We start from the raw sequence: 22,932 nt of genomic DNA on the forward strand, positions 1-22,932 counted from the left end.
TGAACTTAAACAGAGGTTCCAAATCCTAGCTCCTCAGGAAGGCTGGAGGAGACCAGGCAAACAGAATCCCCCATTCCCCCCACGCCCACTGCTTCACTCAGAACAGCCCTGCTTCCCTCCATTTCCTACACTGAGCTTCTGTGGCTAAATGAGTTCAAGAAGCACTTGGACTAGTTGATCCCTAAGTTATTCTTAGGCCTAAAAGTTTTAAGACTTAGTGCACGTCTTACCTGACCACCAGATTATGAGCAAAAGGAAAGGAGGGCTGGGACTGGATCTGAGATGTCTGTCTGTCTCCCAACCCCCATCCCCCAGGCCTGGCTGCAAGAGGAGGGGCTCAGGATGTGCCCATCTAGACTGGCTGCACGTGCGTGACATCAGACTGAGCACTGCAGGGACTCAGACAGTAGTTCTGCGCTGACCAAAGTGCCAAGTGCAATGCTGGCGCTGCCTGGGGAGGCAAGGGCAGGCAGAGAAGGCTTCTTGGGGCTTATGGGCTTGGACCACCAAGCCTGGAAAGCAAAGGAAGATTTGATTGATGGAAAACAGGATCCTTGAGCAGTCCTGGCTGGAGCAACCCAACTGTTAGGATGTGGCCACACAGAAGGTATGCTGAGTATGGACACCAGGTCAGAAGCTCTGGAAGATCTGGGTGGAAGGCCTGCCTGTGGGGCATGAGGATGGGTATAGGGGATGGGGGTTGGAGTGTTGCTTGGGAGACATGAATCCAGAGCCTGCTCTGGCTCCAGAATTCCCAAATCTCCCACAGGCACCTCATACTTGACCTCGCCAGGCCTAGGGGTGGACTCACCATGAGGTTTATGTGTCGGTCAAGGCCTCACACTTGCACGGGCCCTAGGAAGTACCCTGGATTTGTGTTCACAAGGTCCTATGTGTCCATAAAATTTGCAAAAGTAAAATACATGAACTGCAGTTGGTTAAGGCCACTGCCTTTCCACTCCGACTTGCTCTCTTTTCCTTTTGCATTTCCTCTGGCTTTGAGTGGCTCCAGGCACTTTTGTTTCCTTAACTTTGCATTCGTTTTCTTAAAGAGGCCCCCAGATAAGCTTCAGGCCCCACAATCCCGGATCTGCCCACTGGGTCCTGAGTTTTCCCACCTGCAAAAATAGAGTAAAGGCTGTGAAGGATCTTCACAGGAGTAAAGGTGATCTCTTAATCCTGTCAAAGGCACTGAGAGGAACCGAGGTGAGAGACTGGCCAGGGGCCTCGCGGGTCCTGGTGAGCTGGGATGGTAATCTAGACGAGTCTCACTTGAATGCTCTTTCACCACAACCACCTGCCTCAGAGGTGACACCCATGCGCCCAAAGCAGCCCCCTACCCCAGGTTGAGCTCCTGGCCCAGCTCCCTGCAGGCATCCTGGGCAGCTGGGCTCTATGCCTCCAACCTGGTGGCTCTGTGACCGCGAGGGGGCGGCAGACACCAGCTTTCCTTCTCCCCAGAGCCTGCTCCTCCCAGATTCCATGGCCCCAAATAGCCAGAATCAGCCTTACTCTCCAACAGCTCCATCAGCTCTTTTTGCCCTTCTGGGAAACAGGGAATGCTGCCTTCAAGTCCTGGCCTTGCTGCTGACTGGCTGTGTGACAGCCGATAGATCACGTCACCTCTCTCAGCCTCATTCATAAACTAGAGGGATCTCGTGGGAAGAGGTTAGTGAAGTCCCCAGCAGAGAGATAATTAGCAACCGCTGCTGTTTGAACATGGGCTTCTGGAGGTGGCATCTTCCCTGAGAAGGGTTTCTCCTGGTGGGATTGGCCCCCTCCCCACACTGCAGCAAACCCAGAGGCCCTCCTGGGCAGCGGGGCCTTCCAGAGACCTTCTGTATTATCAGTGGGCACCCTCTGTGGATCCCTCCTGGGGACCTGACTCGGCTTTTCCTCCATCCCTGCCAACCCTCAGCTCTCCCTTGGAGGGGGCTCTCCAGCCCCTTGTCCATCTTGATGTCATCTTGGGGGTCTTCCCCAGGCTTCAAATGGATCCTTCTGGGGAGGGGTCCCTGAACCACGGCTCACCAATTCTCTCTCTCCACCTCACGTGCCCCCAAATGAATGCCACACCCTAGCCAGCACATGGCTGTCTCTATTTCAAAGACTCCCTGGCTGTCCCCAGATGTCAGTATCTCCCCTTTCCCCCCTCCAACCTGCCTTGGTCTTAACCTGGCATTCAAGGCCTTCCACAATTTGTCTCATGATTCACTCTGTGCTCCAAATATCTGAGACCATTTTCTGTTCCCAGAGCACACCTTCTCTAGTCTACTTCCAGGCCTTTGCACAGGCCGTCCCTCTGCCTGGAATGCCCTCTTCCATTTCCATATAATAAATTCATCCTTAAAAGTCTCCCTGGAAGGTCACCTTCTCCAGGCAATCTCCCTAATCCCTCAGATGGGGTCCTTTTCCCTCTCTGGGCTCTGGGTAACAGTTGCTTTAGGGCCTTCATCCTAGGAAGCCATGAATGATAACAGGAACATCCAGTATGTGTGGAGAGCAACTTTCAGTTTACAGATGGCTTTCCAGTCTAATATCCTGGAGTTGTAATGTTCTGGAGTCGGGAAACGCAGGCAGGATGAGCGCCATTACCTCATTTGACTGATGAGGAGACAGGTTAGGAGAGAAATATGATAGGCTGAATCCCACACCTTCCCTGTGAATGGTGGAGGTAGGATTCAAACAGATTCCAGCCACACCCCTTAGCTTCCAGCTCTGTCTCCACCATCCCTTGTGGGCTGGTCTTGTGATGTCCTTCCCCTCTTAGACTGAGCAGGATATTGGTCAGTTTTGAGTAACGTGCCCAATTAAGTTTTGTGGAAGGAGCAGATGCTCCCACATCAGCCCTGCCTCCCCAGCCCCCAAGCCCCTAGCCTGTCACCTGGTCTCTTTATCACCCCACTCAAGACCCAATCACCTAGTTGAAGCTGGTGGCAGTGCCCAGGCTCCAGCAGGATAAGGAGTTGGCTGGAGGCCCAGGGAACTCAGAGGAGGAGGGGAGACACAAACAGGTTCCTTCCCCTGCCCCCCAAGCTTATCAGGCCCCACAGGCCCCAGGCAAACTGGGTGCTCAGTCTGGGGAAGAGATCGGCCCCCTGCCTGTAACCTTCATGCCTACCATTACCTAAGAGCTGTGTGATCCTGGGCTGTCACTTCTGCTCTCAGACCCTCTTCAGAACACTTTTGGCCGTAAAGATTCAGTGGGATCAGACCTCCACCCCAGCCAGCATCTCAGGGAGCAAACTCCTCCCTGCAGTCTGGAGAGGGAGGTGGAGACTTAACAGGCAGAGGCAGTGGGGCAGGGGGCCTGAAGTCCCGTCAGTGACAGCACCCCACCCACTCACCCCCCAGTGACAGACAAAGCCACTTTCACCCACACAAGTGCACAAGTCACCTCAACAAGAAACCCAGGCTTGTCTGGGCAGAAGAGGCCCTGGGCAGGGCAAAGCTCTGTAGGGCCCCAGTGCCTGGGTTGGTGGTGGCAACTTGTTTATATGACATAGTGACAAACACAAACAGAGTCACACCCTCTATGCAAACTCACCAGCAAGGGCACACTGTCACACCCATAGAGGCACCTACCTCCCCCGCATACACACACAAATACACAGAGATGAGACACACACACAAGATCAGGATCACAAGCACACTCCCACGTGCACTCCCCACGCACAAACTCAGAAACACAGAGCCCTCCATGGTCACCCCCGACACACACAGATTCCCAGGCACGCACACTTATCAGGCCCCGGCAGGCGCAGGCGCTGCTGAGTCACTCACAGGGAGCTCCAGCCTAACAGGGGAGCCAAGAGCCCGCCCCAGTCCGGGAGGAGGCGGGGCCTGCGGCAACTCCTCAGAATAGCCGGTCCGGGTCGCTGCGGGATTCTCCTCGCCCCGCCCTTTTGATTGTGGAGGAGTCAGACGCGGGGGCGGGGATGGGGGTAGGAGTGGGGGAGGAAACCCCGTTTGCGGAGGCTAATTCAAGACATTCACAGCCTGCTTTCTCTCTTGGGTATATGAATATATGTGGCAGCAATTAAAAAATAATACTCGATCCATTACTGGGTATTTGCATATGTATTTTCACATACTCTGATTTTTGAAACAGCTCTATATGAAGTTGGGGCTCTTATTAATCCGGAGGAAAAGTGATTTGCCCAGAGGTACAAAGCTGGTAAGATGAAGAGTCTAGACTCAATTGCTGCCGAATCCCAAACTCTTAACCACTGGGCGATACCACCTGATGGGCAGGTGAAAATGTGGACAAGTGGAAGGTGTGTCAGTATGCTTGGGAACCTGACTGTGTATGTCAGCTGTGGGGTCCACTGGGCTAGGGACTGAAGGGATCTCAAGTGTCCAGATTTCTGGTTAAAGGAACCAAAGCTTCTGTGGTGCATTGGAGCCTGCCCACCTTTATCTGAAAGCATCCCCCAGATCTAGGGGATCAGTCAGACCCTCCTCTGCTATATTGTGAGCCTCTTGATGGCAAGGACCAGGGCCCTGAAGCCTAAAGCAAGACTTGATTCAGAGGAGGCTTCAGTGAATTTGGGGTGCAAAACATGAATTTATGACCTTGATATAACATTAACATCAATAATACTAACATTGTTTGGATGCTTACCCTGAGACTGGCACTGTTTTTAGTATTTCACATGTATTATGTCATTGAATGACATGCAGCTTATAAGTGGCAGTGTTGGGGACTGAGACCCAGGCAGTCTGATTCCAAAGCCCATCTGATAGGAAGATCACTGAAGTCATAGGAAGTCACTTGTCTTCAGTGGGCTTCAGTCTGCTCCCAAAAGGGATTAGCTCTTCATGGCTCTTCAACCTATAATATCCTAGGATCCTCTGATTCTGTGATTCCTCAACATGGAAAGAGGGATTTAGGTTTGTTCTCTGTGGGCAGAACTCCTAAAGGGCAGATTTGGCCTTAATCTTAGGAAGAGCTTTTGAAGTCTCAGGACGTTTTAAAAGGAAGGAGGCCAGCCTGTAAGGTGGTGAGCCTCCTGTCATTGGAGGTATGTGAGCACAGGTCTGAAAATAGGTAGAGAGGAGGGAACTTGGACCAGTTACCATGTAAGCCCCTTCCAGCGCTGATGGGATGGATGATCAGGACGAGGAAAATCTCTGAGAAGCGTGGCAAGATGGGAATGAAGGGAACCAGAACCCACATTTACTGAAGCCACCTACTGTGTGCCAAACCTGTGCTTTGCACTTAACATATATCCCTAACTCTCAGGAAAACAATGTAAAATTCACAGGAAACTCAGATTCAGAGAAGTGACTGGCTCAAGGTCACACAGGTGGGACAGGTCATCCAAGTGTCCTAGTCAGGGTCACTTTCTTCGATCCCCTTCGACCAATTCCCTATTTCCCTTCCTACCCTTAGGGACAGCACCACGTGGCAAATTGCATCATACTTTTGCCATATGACGTCAGGGAACACAACAGCCAATACAGGAGCTTCCTGCTCAACCCTCCCCACACCCAGCGGGTCAACACGCGGCTGCCCTGAACTAGGCGTCGGGTCAGGCGGCACCTGCAGCCCCCGCCCCTTCCCGGTTGCGACGCTCACACTGCCGGACCCTGTTCCCCGCGCCGCCCTTCCGACTGGCAGTTGCCTGCGCCAATCAGAAGGCGCTGCGGGTCGGGGGCGGGGCCTCGCGCCAGAGTTGCCCTGTCAGTGCAGGTGGAGGCCCCCGGCGGGGCAAAGTGGCAGGAACCTCTTAAAGGGCGAGAGCTGCGGAGACCGAGAACGCGGCCAGGCCCGGCCCGGCCAGGTCCCCGCCCCGTCCGGCCCAGGTGAGCCTGGACCGCCTCAGGGGCGACCTCGGGCCCCCGGGAGGCACAGGATAAGAGACAGATGGCCCCACTCCCAAGGGCCCCGGGCTGTCCCGCTGGGTTGGGGGGGAGATCAGGGTCTAAGGATTGGGGTAGGGGTCTCTAGGGGTCCCGAGTCCCAAGTTCCGAATTGGGAGGTCTAGAGGGGCCTGGGCTGTCTCGAAGTTCAGGGTGCGGGGAGGGACAGGGGCGACAGGAAGGGGGTCTGAGAGCTCGCGTCCGGAGCTGGACGCTTGGCACTGGCGGTCCCAGCCGGTCCCGGGCCGGTCTGGAGCGTGGGTCCTGGGTTAGGTGCCGGCGGGTCGGTCTCTGCGGAGTGCTGCAGCCCAGGGCCCCCCGCAACCCCGCCCTATCGGGCCGCGTGCTCCTGCGGGGCCAGCCGCAGCGCCGGCCGGAGCAGACGGGAGGGCAGTGCGCAGCGGGAGGGGGCACCCGGGCCTGGGGCCCCGCGCCCCGCTCCGGCACTTACGTAACTGACTTTGAGTTTTCTGACTGAGGGACTCGCGAGCTGGGGCGCCGGCTCTGCCCGCCGGGGTGGCTCTCATGTCGCCGCCCCGGCCGCACACGCTCCCTTCCAGGCTTGGTTTAAGGGACTTCTCTCTGTCCCTGGTCTGCCGGGTCTCTCTGTCGGTCTCTGATTCCTGCTTGCTCTCATCCCCGATTCCCTGTGTCTCTCATCTCGTCTCTGAGTGGCCCAGGCTCTCCGTCTCCCTGTCGTCAGTCTTTCCCTAAGAGTTTTCTCGCCCTTACCTACACTTTCCAGCAGACCCCACCTCTTTGCGGTAGGGTGGGACTTCTCCCCTCCAGCAAACTGGAGGCGGGGACTTGTCCGGACCGACCTCAGCCCTAGCTTGCCCTAGAAGGAGGGAGGGGAGGACTACCCTGGTAGGGGTGGGGGAGATTACTCTGAGGCCCACAGCTTCTCCTGGGAGGGAGTGGCTGAATGTGGCCCCTCGAGTTCCCGGATTAGGGCTGAAGGTAGCCCCCGCTTTGCTTCTGGAACCCTTATCTTCAGGAGGCCTGGGGAGAGTCTGACCCCAGCTGGGGTTTAGGGCAGCTGGGAGTCCTTGTGAGAACTGCCTGGTGTCCGGTCAGGGCAGCTGCTCAGCTACGGAAGTGAAGAGGGAGGGGCCAAGGAGGGGCCAGAGCGCTGGCACAGAGCCCTTGAGGTTTCAGCATGCTCCCCACCTTCACCCCAGTTCCAGGCCTGGGGACTGTTCTTAGCAGGAGGTTGGGGGTGGGGAAGGGATCAACAAGAGGAGGCCAGAGGACTTTTGCATGGGGGGAGGGGGAGAGAGAAGTGACAGAGTCTCAGGTCTAAGGAGCACTGGCTGGGATCCTTCCCTGCCTTTCAGGCCTCTCTGGGTGACAGAGAAACAGACACCTCAGAAATAACTCCTGTACCCTGCTGCTGTTGGGTGCTTGTAAACAAGGTGTCATAGCAGCCATGCGGTGGGAATTGTTAATTCTGACTAGAAATGGGGAGGAGAGACTTTGCAGAGGGGGTGGAAAGTTTGGAAAGGAGAAGATCCTGAGGCTCTAGGGAGCAAAGAAGGGGGACAGAAGGGGTCTTCTGGTTCCCTGTAGGCTTTGCATGCAGCAGAACTAGGTTTGAATCCTAGTCCTGCCACTTCCTTGCTGTGTGACTTTGCATGAGTCGCTTCACTTCTCTGAGCCCTAGGTTCCTCCTTAGTCTGTAACCCAGACATTACATTTGATTAGCAGAATCAAATGAGGCAATGAGTGTGCAGTGACCAGAAGGATAGCTGGTGTGGGAACAGGCCAGCAGGGGAGTTTCAAGAAGGGAATGGAGTGGGGATGCCCTGAGGTTTTCTCTATGTACATAAGAGAGTCAGGCAGGGCCTGCCAGGGCCTAGCAATGTGGGATGCGGGTGGAGTGCCTGGGTGTGTGGGTACCACTCAGTGAGGGGAGGAGGACCCACACCTGTTTGTTTCCTGATCAGCCCATCCCTGAACAGGCTGGCCTCCCTTCCGAAGGCCCCAGGTACCAATAGAAGCTTCCAGGTTGCCCCACTCCCTAAGCCAGTGGGGGTGGGACCCCTGGCAGGGCAAGGCCAGCACCCTCTCTGCAGTGTGGATCCTGGCCCAAAGCCTGGCTGGCTGGGCTGGGCAGGAACATCCCAGCCTGGCTGGGAAGATGCTGACGTTGTACAGGTCTCTGGATGCCCAGAGCTCTGCTGGCTGGAGTTGGGTGCAGCTGACTGGACCAGAGACAGAGGCTGGCCAGGGTGGGAGAGAGGAAGGGAGATGCAAGGAGAGACCCCTAGAGGGAGAGCCTGAGCAGAGCTGTGGAACCAGCAAGGAATTTCATGAGGTTATTCCCTAAGTCTTCCCTGAGCACCTACTGTGTGCCGCATATGGGTTTGCTAGCCAAAGAGCTGAATAGGATCCCCATGAAGGGCTCACCATAGAGATCATGGTGGCCTGAAATTTCTGGGGCTTCACAGAGTGGATCTTTATGATAGTCCCCTGGGGGGTGGGGCATTCGAGTTTCCCCAGGTCTGATGTTTATTAAAAGGGGCAGGATTGTACTCCCTGGTATTCTGTGGGCAGTTGTCTTCCTCCCTGGATCTCAGTTTTTCTTTCTGTGAAATGCAAAGGGCAGATGAGATCCTAGGGTCTCTAAGCATCTTCCAGCACCCATTACTACAGCCTCCAGGACCTGATTTGGGACTACCCTCATCCTACGTGTGGGGAGGGGAGAGAATGAGGCAAGGGCAAGGTGATTGTGATGAACCCTGAAGTCCTGTTCTTGGCCTGTGTTCTCTAATCATACCTAGAGCTGCAGCCTCTTAAGCACTTGCTGTACACGATGCTCTGTGTCAAGCCTTGAATTTTTTTTTTATGGAGGTACCAGGGATTGAACCCAGGACCTTGTGCATGCCAAGTGTATGCTCTACCATGGAGCTATACCCACACCTCCTGTACCAAGCCTTTAATATGCAGCACTAACTAATGTAATCCTTACATCCTCATGAGGGAATAGGTGTTATCCCTATTCAGGGAGGAGAATTGACTTCACCAAAGTCACACAGCTAGGAAGTGGCTGGGCTGGGATTGTAACCTACATCTGTCTTACACCAAAGCACAGACTCAACTGAAAGGGGGAGCCTCTACCCAATAGGTACTGAGGCACCTACATTGCTCAGCCTTGAACTGCAGAACCTGCTTGGCCCCTGCTGGGTGAGCTCAGAGCTCTGGGATGTTCAGGCTGGGGAGTTGGGGGACAAGCTATTCAGGAGCCCACTGGGCCCAATGACAAGGGGACAGGAGCAGAGGGAGCACCTTGTGGGTCAGGGCCCCACAGGGAGTTTGCCCAGAGGGCCAGCCCCACCTGACTATGCCGGTGCTAGATCTGGTCACTGAAAGGCAACCCTGGGTACATGGCCAACTTTGGACCTCAGTTTCTTCATCTGTAAAGCATGGGTTTAGAGGGGTGAGTGCAGGCATTCCTTGGTCCGTGGGTTAGTGGCTGAGGTCGGCAAAGGGGTAAAGGGTTTGAGGAGGGGTCGGGTAGCAGTGGGCTGAGCCTTTGGAGGGAGAGTTTGGGTCAGAAACAGCTTGGACCCTGGGCTGTCTGAAAACAACTATTTCGGGTGGAGGTTGGAGAGGTTCAAAGGCTTGTCTGGGGCTGGGCAGCTAGTATTGCAGAGACTGAAGGGAAAAATGGCAGGGAAGCAAGCCCCAGACAACAACATCCAGGCCGATGCCAGCTGAAATTCTGGCTTGACCACTTAACCTGACTTGGAGGTGTGAAGTGAGTGCCCAAGAACACACTGTCCCCATCTGTAAAATGGGAATAGTAATAATCTTGCTGTTGACCACTTCTCGGTTTATTGTGATGGTCAAAGGAGATGAGGCATTCGTGGAATCAAGTGAGAACATGGGTCCAAAGCTGCAGATGTGGCTGTGTGTTTGTGGGGAGGGAGCATTTCTGAGGGCGACTCTGCTGAGATTCTTTACCCTGCGGGTGCCCTGAGAACAGCCCGAAGAATGTCACCACTATTTATTGAGTAATTAGTTACCACGCACCAGGCACAGGTCTCAGAGCTTCATCTCTTATTGTCTCCTTTAATTTCTACCTTGTCAGCTAGGTGGTGGCCTGGCCCATACTAGGTCCCTCTGAAACCCAGCCTACAGCTCCCTGTGATAATAGTGGCTAACGCTTATGAATAGTTCACTGTGCTACTCTGTGCCAAGCATTGTTCAAAGTATTTCAAATGTATTAACTCACTTAATCTTCACAACAACCCTGGAGATGGGTACTAATACTTTCCCCATTTTACAGATGAGTAACTGAGGCACAGAGAAGTTAAGAAATAGGCCCAATGTCACAAAGCTAGTAAGTGATAGAGCCAGGGTATGAACCCAAGTTTTTTTTTTTTTTTGAACCCAAGTTCTTAAGTCTCCTTTTTGAAGCATTCATCACAGTTGTAGTTCAGTTATTAGATTGTCTCCCCACTGAGGAGCAGGGACCAACACCTGGCACACCACAGGTGCTCAGCTAATGTCTGTCCACAGGGATCCTGCTGCCCGCTGTGGGCTGGGCCCTGATGAGCTCAGGGTGGATTATCAGAGTATCAGACTGCTGACTAAGAGGGTGTCTGCCCCAAAGAGCCCCCGAGGCAGAGCGAGGGCAGGGTTTCCCCCTTGCTAGAGAGGGGCCCCAAAGAGCTTGTTTGTTGGCTGTGCTTGTGTCTCACTGCTGTCCTTTGCTTCCATGTGCCACTGTGGCGATGGCTCCACGGCGTCTTCCTGACCGGCTGCGTGACCCTGTGGCTGCTTCTGGGTGAGTACTGGTTTGGCTAAGTAACTGCCACCCAGCTGTACTCTAATGCACATCCTGTGGCTCCGAGGCCACTGGGAGGTGTAAAAGGGGGCTCAGGGGTCGGGGCGGGAGAACTGAGGGAAGACCCTAACTCTGAAGTTAGCTGGCTTCTGTCCCGATGCCTGACATGCCGATGCGGCGATTTTTGGCTTATGTGATACAGAGCAAAGGTCTCTGGGGCAGACTGGCATGGAGTGGAATCCTTATTCTGCCACGTGCTGCTGGGTGGTTCTTTGTGTCTCAGTTTTGCATCTGTAAAGTGGGAATATTAACACCCACCTGACACAAGTACGTTTGTTCTTTTATTCATGTAAGCCCCATGAAAGCCAGTATTGTTCATCTGTTCATTGCTGTATCCCAGCACCTAGGGTAGAGCGGCACGTAGTAGGTGTGTAATGAATATTTCTGAATGAACGAACACATTCAGTATCACCACACACAGTGTGCCTTGTATTGGATTCAATGGCTAGTGGATATGAAGGCCCAGCATTGGAGGGGCTCAGTGAATTCAGGTCGCCTCTTTGCTTACAGGACTGTGAGTTCCCTGGAGGCCAGGATTCTCTGTTAAGTGCCCTCTGGGTCCTCTGAACTGTGTGGGGCTACGCACCAAGCAGGCATCAATCAGCAGAGAGAGGGGCCTAGGCAGCTAGACTGAGGGCCTCTGCTTAGGCCTGGGGAAGGACGGGCAGAGCCTCTGGGCTTCATCAGGATGGAGAGACAACTGGGGAGGCCTGGGGGTGAAGATGGGAGGGGTGAGGAGGGACTCTGCCTCCCAGGACTACCACTGTCCTAGCTGTGTGACCTTGGACAAGTCACTAACCTCTCTGAGTCCTGGAGACCTCATCTTTGACATGCATATGACACTTGCCCTAGATGGGCATGGGAAGGAGCCAATGAGAAGTGCCGGGCACAGGACCCTGCTTGGTAATTGTTGGTTTCCTCCCAGTCCTGGGCTCACTCTGGGAGGGGACTAAGTAAAATGTTCCTCTTTTTAGCTCCTTTCTCCTACTTTTTTTTTTTTTTAACACTTTTATTGTGGTATGATTCTTGTACAGTAAATTACACATATTTCAGATATGCAATTTGATGAATTCTGATAGAGGTATACACCAATGAAACCATTACCACAATCAAGATAGCTAACATTTCTATCACTCCCCCAGAGGTGCACATTTCCAGTTTCCAATTTATCCCTTCCCACCCCTTTACCCACTGGTGACCATAAGTTTATTCTCTATGTCTGTGAGTCTTTCTGTTTTGTATCCTTTCTCCTGTATTTAACTTGCCACCTAGGTGGAACTAGAATCCAGGAGTCAGGACCCCTAGACTCCCCAGCAGGCTGGCGAGGGCCCAGGGAGAAGAGTTGGCTCCTGCCCTGAGTGGAATCCCCACCTCTGCCATTTTTTGCTGTATGACTTGGCTCAGTAACCCACCTTATCTGGGCCTCGGTTGCCTCACCTGTAAAATGGGGCTAATAAAGGATACTTCCCTTGAAGTCTTATTCAGCGAGCAAATGAGTGGATTAGGCATCATTGTCATTATTACTATTTGGCTCTGGCTGAGGAGGCTCCAGGGAGGGCCCTGGAGAATTGCATCCCGTCTTGGCCTAGGGATCCTGAGAATCTCTAGTCTTCATATATACTATTGCCATTTATTGGATGTTTCTTATATGCTGGGCTGGTTGTTATGTTATTTTCAATACATTATCTCATCTAGTCCTCTCAATGACCCAATGAATTAGACATTATGGCCCCTACTTTATGGATGAGGACACTGGTGCTGAGTAAATCAAGAGAGTTACCTAGACTCACATAGTTATTTATGGGTGGAACCAGGGCTCACACCCAAGACTGCTCACTCCAAGGCCCCCATTCTTAGTGTGAAACTGTCTTATATCCCCCAAGGAGGCAGACGCTGGGTCTAAGTCTTCTCTGTGCATCTCTGTCGACCAGCACAGGATTGGTGGGGGCTGCTGGACTGTTTGCTGAACACATAGATACACACACACACACACATAGTACCCCCACCCAGCCTCGTGCTCTAAGAATTTTGAAGAAAGGAGAGAAGAGAAAACAGGAGAAGGCCAGACAGCATAGTTATTGAGAGTCAGACGGACCTGGCTTTGACTCCTAGATTTATGGGTTACTAGTTGTGTGACCTTAGGTAAGACGTTAAACCTCTTAGAGCCTTAGTTTCCTTGTCTGTAAAATGGGGCTAAAAAAAGAACCTCCCTCCCTCCTAGAGTTCTTGTGAGGATTAAATAATGCACGTGAGGCACACGGTGAGTACTCAACGACAGTAATTATTGTTATTATTATAGTTGTAATTATGAGTACATTTTGGGATTACAAAGATATCCCTCTTGAGACAGTGGAGACCAGCTCTGGGAGGAACCTGCTGGGGAGAATCGGGTAGTAACCAACCTAACAGGTTCGGGTGAAGGGAGGGAGGAGGCCTCTTGGAAATAAGAATTTACCTCCCTTTCCTAGCCATCTGCTTTCACTCATCCCCACCCTGTGCCAGGCCCTGTGCTGGGCATGGGGCGCAGACGTGAACCTGTGTCTTCTCTGTCCCCACCACCTCCTCCCCTGGAAGCTCAGAGCCTGGTCGAGGAGGAGGACACAGAAACTACCACCTCTACCTTTGGTTGATGCACTGAAGTGTGAACTGTGAATATCTCCTCAGGCAGAGACCAGGAGAAAGGGCATTCCTAGTGGAAAGAACTGCTTTGCTAAGGGACAGAGCCATGACCTGCACTTGGGGGCATGCAGTTGGAGAGACAGGCTCAGGGGAGTTAGGGGACCTGACCCAGAAGCCACGGGGAACCATCGGATGTGAAGCAGGGGAATGGCATGGCCGGGCTTGTATTTTGGGAGGATCCCTTGGTGTGGAGGAAGAACAGGCGGGAAGGGGCAGGGGAAACTCTCCAGGTGAGCATTGCTGAGATAAGGGGCCTGGGACTGAGCCATGGGATGGGCAGCAGGGGTGGCTGTAAGCTCTACCCAGGAGGCAGAGCCAGCAGGGTGTGACAAGGGACTGCAGTGGGAAGGCAGGAGGGGAAGGATATGAGAGTGAGGTCTTGGGGTCTGTGGATGATGGGGCCTACTGGGATCTCTGGCTGAGGGACACAGCTGGGTTGAGGGGTAAAAGCCACTGCCTGCTCCTTGCCACCTTCTGCCTCAGTTCTCCGAGTCAGCAGCTATGTCTGATCTGGACACTCGGGCAAGGCCTGTGGCCCCCAAGGCCCATGCCCCCTGCTCCTGCTTTGGGGGTCCCTTGTGGTGACCCTGGCAGGTCTGGCAGGGATGAGAGCTCTTTAGGATGGGAACCAGACAGGGGCTGTGTGGTGCAGAGAAGCCTTGGGTCCTAGCCCTACCAGCGTCACCAAAGGTCTCCGTGACCCTGGGAAGTCACTCCCACCCTTGTTCTGTTTTCCTCACCTTGAGAGTGAGAAGAAAACCTGTTTTGCTGGCCTCAAAGATTCAGTGATAAAATACAAATAGAGACAACAAACATCTATTTTTAAAAAAAAAATATATATATTTATTGAAGTATAGTCAGTTTACAGTCTTGTGTCAGTTTCTGCTGTACAGCACAATGCTTCAGTCGTACGTGAACATACATATATTTGTTTTCATATTCTTTTTCACCATCAGTTTTACAAGACATTGAATGAACAGTATGAACAGTATGAGCTATACAGTATGAACTTGTTGTTTATCTACTTTATATAAATTAGTTAGTATCTGCAAATTTCGAACTCCCAATTTATCCCTTCCCATCCCTTTTCCCCCCTGGTAACCATACGTTTGTTTTCTATGTCTGTGAGTCTGTTTCTGTTTTGTAAATAGGTTTATTTGTCTTTTTTTTTAAGAGTCCACATATAAGTGATATCATATGGTATTTTTCTTTCTCTTTCTGACTTACTTCACTTAGAATGACAATCTCCAGGTCCATCCATGTTGCTGCAAATGGCGTTATTTTATTTATTTTTTTTTCAGTTTTATTATGGGTAGAATTGTATTAGGTAGAATTGTTAAAATTTGACTGCACATATACAATATATTGTATGTAAATACATATACACAATATACTGCACATAGTTTTAAAAATTTATGTATATGTACTGTCCATTGTTTCTAAGAACGTTTAGAGCTTTAGCTTTTTAAACTTATATAGTTATCAAATGAATAAAGCCAACCACGAAATAAGAATTAATTCAAAAAGATACATACACCCCGGTATTAACAGCAACATTGTAATTGCCAAGATATGGAAGCATCCTAAGTGCACATCAATAGATGAATGGATAAAGAAGATGCAGCATATGTATGTAATGGAATACAACTCACTATTTTATTATTTTTTATGGCCGAGTAGTATTCCATTGTATAAATATACCACAACTTCTTTATCCAGTCATCTGTTGATGAACATTTAGATTGTTTCCATGTCTTGGCTATTGTAAATAGTGCTGCTATGAACATTGGGGTGCATGTATCTTTTTGAATTAAGGTTCCCTCTGGATATATGTCCAGGAGTGGGATTGCTGGATCATATGGTAGGAGACAACAAACATCTATTGAGCACTGACTGTGCACAAGGTTCTGGGGGGCACAAAGATGACTCAGACAGGGTTCCTGCCCCTCAAAAGGCATGAAGCACTTCACAGCAGGCCCAGCTGAGCAGGCAGTTAACTCTTTGTAGGCATGGGGAAAGAGATAGCTAAGCTAGAATTTGAAGGATGAATAAGAGGTCTCTGGGCAGACAGTGGAAGGAACAAATTTCTAGGCCTAAGGAACAGCATGTGTGAAGTATTGAACCTACATAAGGTGGTCAGGTCTGTAAGTTCATAGTCTGGTATGGCCAGAGCATAAAGGGAGAGGTAGGCAGTGATGGGCGAGGAGGCCAGACAGGGAAGCAGGGTCCAGATCACGAAGGGCTTTGGAGACGTCACTTTGAAGATGGGCACTTGCTGCCCTATCCTTCCTGAACCCTCATAGCTGCCTGCTCCCCTCACTGAGGCCATCAGGCCCTTTCCACCCTGCTCCTTCCCCCTTCTTCCTTCCTTGTTCCTTCTTTCCCCCACTCTAGTCACACCCAGTGGCTGCCTCTCTGAGGAGTCAACAACCTGGGTCCCCTGTCAGCTCTGCCATATAAGTTGTGTGGACTTCAGTCACTTGCCCTCTCTGAACCTCAGTTTCCACCTCAGTGAGATGGGGCAGCAGCTTTCCTCACAGGGAAGTGCAGAGGCTCCAATGAGGTAATCCCCACAAATGGCCCTTGCACAGTGTCTGCATGTAATGGGTGCCCATGAAAAGCAGCTCCACTTAAACCATCATTACTTGGGCTCCTTGGTCTCCCTGGCCCCACCCACTGCTTCCCCTGCCTCTCCTGGCAGCCTGCTCTGGCCAACAAAGGAAGGAAAGGATTAAGAAACAAGCCCAAATCTCCAGAGGGGTCCTGGCTCACCACCAGGCTTGCTCCCTTTTGCCCCTTGTCCCCCTTGGCCTCAGGCCCAAGGACACTCAGTCTTGAGGCCTGGGATCCCCCACAACTCCTCACCCAAAAGGCCCCTCCTGGGCTAGAGGCCAAAGCCAGCAGCAGCCCTGAAAAAGGGACAATTATTTTGAAAATATGTAGTTTTTTTTTTTCCCTGGAAGCTGATAATCAGGTCCCTTTTTCCCCGTGATTGGGAGAGGAGCAAGTGTGATGTCCTGTACCAGAAGGTCCATAGTCTGAGCAGAACTGGATCCCTGAGCCTCTTGGATTTTACAGCAGAGGCTGGTGACCAAGTCCCTTTTGGTACAGATGCAGGAACCTCAGATCAGAGCAGGTGAGTGATGGTGCAAGGTCATGCAGCAGGAGCGCGATCTCCAGACCCTTTTTGCACTGTCCTGTGAATGGGTGTGATGTGGTCACGTTGGCTATGTGACCTCTCTGAGCTTCAGTTTCTTCTGCTGTAAAATGGGGCTGATTTTACTGTGAGGATTGGCAGTAATGTAGATAAAGCACTTGGTCCAGGGCTCAGCACTGTGAGGTCTCAATGGTAGGTAGCAACTGTTACTGCTGTGGTAACTCCTGCCTCTAAGAACTTTCTTCTGCCCCTGCCTCTTCCCAGTCTAGACACTTGAGTATTTGATAGTTTCTTATTGAACAAATGACACCCAATAAACCAGTTTAAAAGCTAGAGGCTCAGCATATTTTACCCTGCCCCTCACCCCCGCTCCTTTGGCTGGAGCACTCTAGCCTCACCCTCAACCTGATTTTAACCTCTGCCCCCGGCCCATCTCTGCCCTCCTGGAGCCAAGCCTGCACGGTCTCTCTTCCAGGAGCCATGCGAGGACAGAGCTTCCTTTCCACAGCCTCCTCTGATCAAATGCCACAGCAAATGCTTTGGAAAAGCAGAGTTGGAAGGGTCCTGCGTTACCCAGGCCTTTGCTGATTTCACAGTGGGAAGAGTTGAGGGCTGAGGGGGCAGAGGGGGACTGTGAGCTCCCCAGGGCTGTCTTCAGGGAGCTGGGACAACACTAAGACTTTTGCAGAGGCTGTGAAATAGGTCTAGAAGGGAAAACTTGGTCCACAGCCCCAAATCTGGTAGAGGAGAAGGACCACCAGAAGCGGGGCTGGAGGGCTGCATCCCCCCCGAGCTCTTCCTGCCCTCTCTGAGCCTGTGTTTCTGGTTTATAAAAGGAAGGGGATAGATTGATGTCAGAGGTTTCTACTAACATTACAGGATTAAAAGAAGGGATTTGGGGGCTGACAGACCTTGGTTTAAATCCCAGCTTCACCATTTACCAGTGGTGGGACCTCTAGTAAGTTGTTTTACCTCAGTGAGCTTTAGTTTTCTCACTTATAAAATGGGAAAATTATTAGCACCTTCTTATAGGTGCTTAAGGGCTAAATCAGATCATTCAGGTAGAGTACTCAGTTCACAGCTGGCACACCGGAATTGTTGTTGTCGTTACTCTATAATTAGCAGAGACAAGAAGTCAGCCAAGGCCAGCTGGGAAGAAGTTCACGGAGAAGGCAGGGCTTGAGAAATGCGCAGGGTTCATCTGTTCATTCATTCACTCAATAAACATGTATTTTGGATTTGGGTCCATTCGGATAGACCAGACACAGAGAAGAGGAGTGGGGAGGCTGGAGAATGCTGGAAGCAAGCAGACCTATTCTAGCTGTGTGATGTGGGATCATCACTTTTCTTCTTTGGCTCTCACTCCCTCATCTGTAAAATGGTGAGAAAAGTGAACATCATCCTTATTACGTCCAGAATTGTCCTAAGATTTAAGAGAGTTCAAGTACATGGTGGGTGATCAGTCTGTCTGACTCCTTTCCTCTCAGCTCTGTTAATGATGGCAAGTGTGCTCTTGGGCAAGTCCATGAATACACCAGGCACACTTCTACCCCAGGGCCTTTGAACTTGCTGGTCCTGCAGTCTGGGACACTCTACCCCTAGATCCTTTCATAACTTGTTCTTTCATCTGCTTAATTTTTGATTGAAATGTCACCTTCTCAGTAAGGCCTTTCCTGACTATCCTGTTAACAGTGTAACCCTACAATACCAACAATCCCTGTCCTCCCTCCTACCTTATTCTTCCCCACAGCACGTATGACTCTTCACCGTACAATATTTTGGGGAATATTTGTTTATTGGTTGTCTCTCCCCACTGGAATATAAGCTCAGTGACAATGGTGATTTTGTCTATTTTGTTCAGTGTCATATCCCCTGTACCTAGAATAAGGTGTGGTTAATAGTAGGTGCTCAGTAATATTTATGGAGTGAATTAATGAATAAATGAAGCGTCTTCTCTCTGGATCTAGCACGGTGCTGAGCACACAGTAGATTCTCAGTAAGTAATTGTATGAGTGGTCATCATTCTCTCCATTTGCCACATAATACTTTGGTTGGGTCAACCCTGAAGCCCTTTTGCTTCTGACATTTTCTGCCAGGGCATCAGTTTCAGTTTGAGTGCCCAAATCTTTTGTTCCTGAGCCTGAGCTATGCAGAATTTCTAGTTGGGGCTGTTTGGCTGTTGGGCCCACAATGGTTATTATGTCATTATTGGTAATTAGCACTTTGGCCCAGAGGATTGAGATTTTGTTTTTCAGCAGAAACCACAGCAGAGAGCTGTGTTAGCCAGAGGGGGCCCAGGCTTGCAATGGCCTCCTCTATAACTCTCCCCTTCCCAGCTATGGGTCCACGGTTTAGGGAGACCAAGACAGAGATGCCAAAAGATAGAGGCACCTGGGTAACCGGCTCAGCTGCACTGGGCTTCCCCAGGCAGGATTCCGCAAAGTTTCTCCCCTACACCCTTGGCTCTCCATGCCTGGCCTGGTATAGAAGGGGCTCCCCACAACCCTGGGGGAGCTAGGTATAGCCTCCAAACTGGGAGCTCACAGGGGCATTTTTCAGCTCACAGGGGCATTTTCTGATGTCCAGGATTCAGGTATTATGAGTGGAGGAAACAACCCTATTAAGACTCAGGAGCCTGGGTTCAAATACCCGCTTAGCTGCTGAGTTGGTGGGTCTCCAGGGCACATTACTACCTCTTGCTGGGCCTCAGCTTTTTCGTCTGTCAAATAGAGATAAGGAGATAAAGACACCTGCTTGGTTTCACTAGGGCAGAGAGGCAGGGCAGTGTAGTAGACAAGGATAGGGTTCTGGAGTCAGACACACTGGGGTTCCCAATTATACCCCTTCCTAGCTGTGTGACATTGGGCAAATTGCTTCACCTCTCTGACTTCAGTTCCCAGAGCTAAAGAATGGGGTTAAAATAGTATCCACCCCATAGGGTTGTTGTAAGGACTAAATAAGAGAGTGTAGGTAAAGTATCTAGGCACACAGAGAGCACGCCATACGCTGGTATTGTTATAATGACCGTCACAGAAATGCAGGCAATCTCTAAACTGCTAGGAGAGTACTAGTTGCCAGGCAGATGTGGGTTTGAGTCCTAACTGACACCTAACTGGGTGTCTGGGTAAGTTTTTTACTTCTCTGAGACTCTATTTCCTCATCTGTAAAATGGGAATTATAGTCATACCTTCCTCAAGGGGCTGTTGTAAAGGTTCAGTGACATAAGACATTAAAAAGTACTTGGTACAGTGGTTAGCACGTGTCATCTGCATTTTATAGATAAAGAAGAGAGGAGGAGTGACTTGGCTGAACTCATATAGCCTCTCAGTAGTGGAGCTTTGATTTGAACCCAGATCTGCCTACCTCAAAAGCCCATGATCTTTTTACCTCTTCTTGCCAACCCAAATTTGGCATGAGAATGAGGATGGTTGTTCTTAGTGCTGCTGGGCTCATCTCATGCATTCCATGATCCCCAGTGCCTACACACACTAGGTGCTCAATAAGGGTTTGCTGGAAGAAGAAAGGGGGGACCAGTGTGTCCTCAGTTCCAGGGAGGCTTTTGCCTTGAGGTTGACAGCAGAATAAAAATGCAAATAAACAATAAAAATCACACTCAGTGTGGGTGTGGGCTTGTAAGCTGCAGAAACCTTTTGTACCTCCCACATAAATAAGCCTTCTTGCTACCCTCTGTGACATCCTGGGTAGGCACCTCCATTTGACTGGTGAGGAAATGGGAGCCCAGAGAGGGTGTTACTGATGAATGCTTGTGTCCTGCCCCAGATTCACACTGAAGCCTTAACCCCAGTGTGATGGTATTTGGAGATGGGGCCTTTGGGAGGTGGTTAGGGTTACATGAGGTCATGAGGGAGGGGCCTTCATGGTGAGATTAGTGTCCTTAGGAGAAGAAGCACCAGAGAGCTCCCTCCCTCTTTGTCAGTGAGGACCTAAGAAGAGGTGGCTGTCTGCCAGGCAGAAGAGAGCCCTCACCAGAACCTGACCAGCGTGGCCCCTGATCTTGGACTCCCAGCCTCCAGAACTGTGAGGAACTATATTTCTGTTGCTTAAGCCACTCAGGCTGTGGTATTTTGTTAAGGCAGCCCGAGCTGCCTGAGAGAGAGGGTAAGTGACTTGCCCAGAGTCACACAGTGAACTTAGGGCAGAGCTAAGGCTAGAACTTGTTTGTAGTCATTGCTCTTGTTTTCCCATGGAAACACTCGCAGTCACTGGAAGTTTTAGAAATGGAGACTAGCTGAATGCTAGACAGACAGCTCGGGAACTGTCCTGCCACAGTGGCTTTGGAGGATCCTGGGGCAGGTCAAACCTGGCCATTTGTGGGTGCCCAGTCTCCTCCTGCTTCCCCAGAGCTCTGCCTCTGCCTTCTCCCAGGTGAGGGTTGGGCCAGGCTGACTTCAGCAGGTTTAGAAAGAGCTCAGCTAGCTGGTGGCACTGAGCTGGTCCCTGTGTTTCTTGGGAAACCCTCTGGGCCTAGAGGGTTCCCTGCCACAGGGAGAGAGAATTAGTGGGTTAAGCCTGAGTGAGCTGGAGGTTTTGCTGGATCAGGGCCATCAGGCTCACTCCAGCTGGTGAGAGAAGGGGGTTGGGGAGGGTCATGGGAGGTCAGATCTTTGGGTCCCTCCTTGAATGTCCCAGGGCTCCAATCAGAAGCAGCCACGACAGCCTTTCTCTGGGGTCTTGGGATAAATGTTGATGTTGCTCCTTCATATCATATCCAAAGTGCTTTCCTGAGAGTGATGTGAAAGCAGCGTGGAGCAGAGGACAATGGCATCAGACAGACTTAGTAAGCTGTGTGTCGTTGGGCAAATCACCTATCGTTTCTAGGCTGTAGTTTCAACTATAATTGAGGCTATTAATACTTTGCAGGGTTGCTATGGAGCTAAATGCATTAATGCATATAAAGTATTCAGTAAGTGCCTGGAACATAGTAAATACCTAATAAGTGTAGTTGTCATTATTTTTAATGATAAATTATCTCTAAGGTCCCTTCTGGCTCAGACAGTCCTAGGTTTTATGGCTGTACGATTTAGCACAGCCTCCAGCTTTGGAAGGGAAATGTAGCTGGACTTAAAAGAAGGCAGTGAACAGAATCTGCAGCAGGGGTCAGAAAACTTGGGTTCAAGTTTGGGCTCTGCCACCCCTGTGCTTTGTGACCTTGGGCAAGTCTTTTCTAGTTTCTGGCAACTTCCCAATATGTTTAAAAGCAGCTTGGGCCTGCTGATCTCTAAGGGCCTATTCAATTTTAACTCCTGTCAATCTAGAGGTCTAAAGGGTACCTTAGTAACCGTCCACTGGCTCCTCTTTTACAATTTCAACTTCCTTCCCTTCTGCCCCTTGTTTCTTGGAGTATCTTCATAGCAGAAAGGACATAACTTGCCAACTCCAATGTATGTATTTTAATCATATTTAGCTTTTTGCTTTTGCTGTGCACAGAGAACTTTTTAAAACAGAGCTTAATGCCATTTTTGTAAGCAAAGTGCATTCTATCAAAGAATGTCAAAATGTGCTCTGTGTTTTCAGATGTGAAAAAAGATTCATTCGAGATATTGTCTTTCACTGCATCTGCTGATTTCTTTCTCTTTTATCTCAAAAATGACCAGCACAGGCAGCCTTGTATGCTATAATTAAAAAAAAAATGCCGCAGTCAGTGCATTAAAAAAATAATCATGGGTATGATTTAAATAAAAGGATATTTGTCAAGTATCATATCAGAGAGAAAAATGGGAAATAACCTAAATGTCCAACATTTAGGTATAATTAAATTATGGTTTATCCACTTGAGGGCACTGTTAGAAATGGCGAGGCAAATGTCATAATACATGGGTAGGAGAAAAAAGTTGGTTCTGAAAGAATATGATCCAAATTTTAAAGAAGCATCAGGTTGAATGATATGCAACTGCTGATATTTGACCACTTTTAGCCTATAAAATTAGCAATTTCATATGACAATTTAACATATATAAACAAAAAACGTATCTGTAAGGCAAGGGACTAGAAGGGATGCCTCCCACCAAAATACTGACTGTGGTTATTTCCGATTGAGGCTTTATGGTGATTACATTTTTTCTCCTTCTTTAACTATATTTTCTGTGAACAATTCAAGGACTGCTACTAAAAATAGTACCCTAGAAAGGCATTCTATTGTATGAACAGCGAGTTTTCTGCCCTTTTATAGCTTGTCTGATTTATCATTTGTGTTAAAAAGGTCTAAAATGACTGCAATTACATGACCACAGGCAGGATGGAAAGCTCTCCTCTTCATGTACTTTTGGTACTAGGATTGGTTTTTATTCAGTAGTGGCTATTCAGAACATTTTGCTGGTGGGCCCAGCTTTTCAAAGCCCTCTTCATCTCTTGCCACCCC

General features: G+C 50.3%; 1 protein-coding gene across 12 annotated transcripts in view; it reads left to right on the plus strand.

Moving 5' to 3' along the window:
- Positions 1-5,624: 5,624 nt before the first annotated feature.
- The window catches only part of EPB41 (erythrocyte membrane protein band 4.1), a 169,265-nt gene continuing 151,957 nt past the window's right edge, over positions 5,625-22,932 (plus strand). For 9 of the 12 annotated variants that reach the window (XM_032495690.1, XM_032495692.1, XM_032495693.1 and 6 more), the window contains exon 1: positions 10,639-10,657. The gene's annotated coding sequence lies outside the window, so the exon portion shown is untranslated. Of the gene's footprint in view, positions 5,809-10,638; positions 10,658-22,932 lie in introns of those variants that run through there. The other 3 variants (XM_032495675.1, XM_032495670.1, XM_032495695.1) reach the window with 3 other exon arrangements.

The sequence above is a fragment of the Camelus ferus genome, chromosome 13, assembly GCF_009834535.1.
Source record: "Camelus ferus isolate YT-003-E chromosome 13, BCGSAC_Cfer_1.0, whole genome shotgun sequence".
In the NCBI taxonomy this organism is placed as follows: domain Eukaryota; kingdom Metazoa; phylum Chordata; class Mammalia; order Artiodactyla; family Camelidae; genus Camelus; species Camelus ferus.